Source organism: Lagenorhynchus albirostris, chromosome 3 (genome assembly GCF_949774975.1).
Source record: "Lagenorhynchus albirostris chromosome 3, mLagAlb1.1, whole genome shotgun sequence".
NCBI lineage: Eukaryota > Metazoa > Chordata > Mammalia > Artiodactyla > Delphinidae > Lagenorhynchus > Lagenorhynchus albirostris.
Genome location: NC_083097.1, coordinates 120,749,386 through 120,755,385, shown reverse-complemented (window position 1 = coordinate 120,755,385; position 6,000 = coordinate 120,749,386).

Below are 6,000 nucleotides of genomic sequence, written 5' to 3'. Positions count from 1 at the left end.
TTTCATTCAGTTTCCCTCCCAATGGTAACATCTTACATAACTATTGTACAACACTGCAACCAGGAAATTGATGTTTACAAAATCCATCAAGTTTATTCAGATTTTTCCAGCTTCATGTCTCATTGTGTGTATGTGTGTGTATTTAGTTCAATGTAACTTTATCTTACATATAGATTCATGTGGCCATTATTTCACTCAAGAGACAGACCATCCTATCAAAAGGATCCTTGGTCCTACCTTTTTACAGATACTTTCTCCTCCCCCATTCTATCACTGTGCCCAATTCCTGGCTGCCACTACTATGTTCTTCATTTCTACAATTTTATTATTTAAAGTATGCTATACAAATGATGGATCATGCAGTAGATAATTTTTTGAGACTGACTTTTCTCTCAGCATAATTCCCTTGAGATTAATCCAAGTTGTAATATAGTTTTTTGGTTTCTGGTTTTTTGCTGTGTTCCATGATGTAGATATACCACTGTTTAACTATTCATCCACTGAAAAACATTCGAGTTGTTTTCAGGTTTTGGCTATTACAAATAAAACTGCTATGAAGATTCATGTACAGGTTTCTGCAGGAACTAAGTTTTCACTTCTCTGAAATAAATGCCCAAGAATGTACTTGCTGGGTCATATGACAAGCAAATGTTTAGTTTTGTAAGAAACTACCATATTCTTTCAGAGTGGCTATACCACTGTACATTTCAAGTAGCAGTGTACATGTGTTAAAATTTATCCATACCTTCACCAGCATTTGGTGTTACTAATATATATTTTTTTATTTTATCCATTCTGATAGATATGTAGTATCATCTCATTGTGGGTTTTATTTGTATTTCCCTAATGACTAATGATGTTAAATGTCTTTAACTGCTTATTTGCCAGCTGCATATCTTCTTCAGTGAAATGTCCATTAGTGTCCTTTGCCTGTTTTCTAATTGGATTTTTTTAATTGTTTAGTTTGAGAGTTCTTTACATAATCTAGATATAAGTCCTCTGTTAGATAGGTGATTCGTAAGTATTTTCTCCCAGTCTATAAATGTTCTTTTCAGTCTCTTAACAGGGCTTTTTGTGGAGCAAAAGTTTTTAATTTTGATGGAGACCAATTTATCAACGTTTCTTTTTTATTGAATTTTTGTATGTCTAAGAACTAGCCCTAAATCCTGAAGACTTTCTCTATGCTTCTTCTAAAAGTTTTAGTTTCACATTTATGTCCATGGTCCATTTTCAGTCTTTGTATGAGGTTCTTTTTCCTTCTTTTTTTTTTTCCCTTCCCTTTCTCTGGGTATCCAATTGCTCCAACACCATTTGTTGAAAAGACTATCCTTTCTCCATTGAACTGGTTTTGCACCTTTGTCAAAACTCAGTTTGGCATATTTGTGCAGGGCTATTTCCAGGTCACTCCACTGACCTATGTGTCTATCCCTCTGCCAGTGCCACACTGTTTTGATTACTCTGTGTAGCAAGACCTACCATAGGGTAGAGTGGTTCTCCCACTTTATTCTTTATCATAATTAATTTAGCTATTCTAGGTCCTATTTCTTTCCATATACATTTTTGAAAAAGATGGTCTATTTCTACAGAAAACTTTGCTGAGATTGATAGGACTTGGATTAAACCAATAGATAAATTTGGGGAGAACTGACAACTTCACTATCTTGAGGCTTTAATTTTAAATAATGTATTGTGTATCCGTTACCTATAATGAGAGGAGGCTTTTTGATTTCCCAAAACTCTAGAAGAATGAAACTGTCATTACTACATCAAGATGAGTATCTCCAAAACAGAGCGGTATGAAGAAAATCAACTTTGTTACAACCAGCCAATCAAAAACTTGCTGAACTCAGGTCATGGGAATGTTTGGCCAAACCATTTCTATTATGAAAAAGCACACTAATTAAATACCTCACCTTTTAAAAAGCAGCATAAGAGGTTTCTCTTGAATGCAGAAAGAGCTAAGGGTCAACATATCATTTATATTTCTAAAACCCTGTATCTTAAAGTGGTTAAAAGAAAGAGAAAGCTACTAATATGGAAACATTTATCTTTTACCGGGAAAAATATTAATTTTTCCTGCCTTTTTTTCCCCAATAAAAGGCAAAAGATTTTTAAGTAACTTTTTTTCAATAACCTAGGGAGAAAATGCTTTAAAATATCTCTATTAGCATGTATACACACTGATATCTTTCACACATTTGTTAACGAAATACCACATAATGCATTCAACTGTTTTCTCTCATTTTGGAATCAAGGAAAAAACTGAAATTGAGTCAGATAACTAGGGGATAAAATAATACGAGTATATTAATATAAACGAAATATTATACTGTTAAGTAAACCACTGAAAGTATTATTAAGTAGCTGTTGAAACAATCAATGTAATTGGTGGCATAAGGAAATTAGGTTTGATATGGTTTGGATAGACGCTACAAGCAAAATATCAAAGGACCACAATCACAGTTACCACATACAATTTTCCCAGATCTGGTCCTTTGACAAGAGTTCAGGGGCCCATATTTCAATATCTTCTGGGATAGAAAGGTTTGTTTACTCATACAAGCACTTTAAATCTTCAGATTCAACATCCCAAACAGAGTATTATTATATGCACATGAATATACTTCTGACTCCTAATTTCCTATTTCAGTTATTGAAATCACTATCCAAATGCTTGCCCCAGCCAGAAAACTTCACATCATCTTTCACCACCCTCATTCAAAGACTGACTAAGCCACACAGATTCAAATTCAGGGTGATGAACTGTTAGCCCATGATCCACATTTTCATAGAAATGTGGGGAGGGGGGTTGTTTTTGTTTTTGACCCACAGGGTGTTAGCCCACACAGTCTTCTGCAGTTTAAAATCCAAGAGATTTTGCATAGAAATCTGGGTGTCTGACTTCTCTTGAAGAAAAATCAGATTTGACAGCACTGGGTCTGCGCTTCCATGGGAGAATATTTAGCTGCAGGTGAGCATGGCGGCCCTCTCTAGATAAGAATGTGCCATTTTTCACAGCTCCCTCTTCCCCCTATGATCTCATACCTAAACTGCTTCATACATTTACATTGTCTACCTGGACAGTGTAGGCATTTGAGCTTGAGGCCCCTGTCAAAATGTACTGGTTTTCTTCTGTTTCTTCGTCATTGCCACAATCTCTAAATAAGCTCCCATCTGCAGTAGTTCCCCCATTCTGCACATCCTTCACACACCACCAGAATTCTGTTACTATATACTTCCATCGAGACTCACCTCTTCCGTAAAGTCTTTCCCAGGCAAAAGGGATTGTTTCTTTGTGCTCCTGAAACACTTTTAAAATGTTTTTTGACCTTTTAAAATAGCACCAAAAAAAATAAAATAAAATAAAATACCTAGGAATAAACCTGACTAAGTAGGTGAAAGACATATGCTGAGAACTATAAAACATTAATAAAGGAAATTAAAGAGAATTCAAAGGAATGGAAAGGTATCCCATGCTCTTGTGTTGGTAGAATTAATATTGTTAAAATGGCAATACTACCCAAATCAATCTACAGATTTAATGTGATCCCTATCAAAATACCCATGACATTTTTCACAGAACTAGAACAAACAATCCAAAAATTTATATGGAATCTTAAAAGAATGACAATTGCCAAAGCAGTCCTGGGGGGGGGGGCGGGGGAAGAAGCAGGAGGAATAACTCTCCCAGACTTCAGAAAATACTACAAAGCTACAGTAACCCAAACAGTGTGGTATGGGTACAAAAACAGACATACAGATCAATGGCACAGAATAGAGAGCCCAGAAATAAACCCACACACCTACGGTCAATTAATCTTCAACAAAGGAGGCAAGAATATAAAATGGGAAAAAGATAGTCTCTTCAGCAAGTGGTGCTAGGAAAGCTGGATACCTGCATATAAAATAAATGAAGTTAGAGTACACCCTCACACCATGCACAAAAATAAACTCAAAATGGCTTAAAGACTTAAACATAAGACATGACACCATGAAACTCCTAGAAGAGAGCATAGGCAAAACATTCTCTGACATAAATCATACCAATGTTTTCTTAGGTCAGTCTTCCAGGACAATAGAAATAAAAACAAAACTAAACAAATGGGACTTAAACTTACAAGTTTTTGCAAAACAAAGTAAACCATAAAAAAAAAAGAACCTACAGAATGGGAGAAAATATTTGAAAATGCTGCAATAGACAAGGGCTTAATCTCCAAAATATACAAACAGCTCATACAACTCAACAACAAAAAAACCCAATTGAAAAACGGGCAGAAGACGTTAATATACATTTCTCCAAAGAAGACATACAGATGGCCATTAGGCGCATGAAAAGATGCTCAACATCACTAATTATTAGAGAAATGCAAATCAAAACTGCAATGAAGTACCACCTTACACTAGTCAGAATGGCCAACATTAGAAAGTCTACAAATAGGGCTTCCCTGGTGGCGCAGTGGTTGAGAGTCTGCCTGCCGATGCAGGGGACATGGGTTCGTGCCCTGGTCCGGGAAGATCCCACATGCGGCGGAGCGGCTGGGCCCGTGAGCCATGGCCGCTGAGCCTGCGCGTCCGGAGCCTGTGCTCCGCAACGGGAGAGGCCCCAACAGTGAGAGGCCCACGTACCGCAAAAAAACAAAAAACAAAAAAAAAACAAACAAAAAAAAAGTCTACAAATAAATACTGGAGAGGGTGTGGAAAAAAGGGAACCCACCTACACTGTTGGTGGGAATGTAAATTGGTGCAGCCACTATGAAAAAACAATGTGGAGGTTCCTCAGAAAACTGAAAGTAGAATTACCCTATGATCTAGCAATCCCACTCCTGGGCATATACCAGGACAAAACTGTAATTCAAAAAGATACATGGGGACTTCCCTGGTGGTCCAATGTTTAAGACTCCATGCTTCCACTTCAGTGGGCAGGAGTTCGATCCCTGGTCAGGGAAGTTCCGCCTTCCATGAGGTGCAGCCGAAAAGAAAAAAAAATACATGCACCCTTATGTTCATAGCGGCACTATTCACAATAGCCCACACATGGAAACAACCTAAATGTCCATCAACAGATGAATGGATAAAAAAGATGTGCTACATATATACAACAATACTACTCAGCCATAAAATAAGAACAAAAGAACAAAATAATGCCATTTGCAGCAACATGGATGCAACTAGAGATTATCATACTAAGTGAAATAAGTGAGAAAGAGAAAGACAAATAACATATGATATCACTTATATGTGGAATCTAAAATATGGCACAACTGAACCTATCTACAAAAGAGAAACAGACACACAGACATAAAGAACAGACTTGTGGCTGCCAAGGGGGAGGGGTGGGGGGGAGGGATGGATCGGGAGTTTGGGATTAGCAGATTCACACTATTATATATAGGGTGGATAAACAACAAGCACAGGGAATTATATTCAATATCCTGTGGTAAACCATAATGAAAAATAATATAAAAGAATGTCAGTATGTGTATAACTGAGTCACTTTGCTGTACAGCAGAGACTGGCACAACATTGTAAATCAACTGTACTTCAATTAAAAAAAACAAAAACAATGCTTTTGGTTTCCTTGTGAAAAAGCTTTGCCCACTCAAGTTTACAAAAATATTCTGTTTTCTCCTAGAAATTTTAAAGTTTTAGCTTGGACATTTAGGTCTCTGATCCACCTCAGTTTTTTTTAATTGTATATTTTTCAATTATGGAGTAAAAGTTTGGTTTCACTTATTTTGATCAGTATATGAGGTAAAATTTATAACCAAAAAGATACCCATTTTAAGGAGACTGACCGATGAGTTCTGATTATCTTGTGCTGATGCAAATACCATTATAATCAAGATAAAGAACATTTCCATTATCCCAAAAGTTTCGTTTGCAGGCAATCCTTCCCATCAACTACTTATATTTTATCCTGTGTTCCAGCTATTCATAGTAAAAGTGGAAATATACCACTTACTGAATCATTGCCAGAGCAGGACACTCCTAAAATATTAT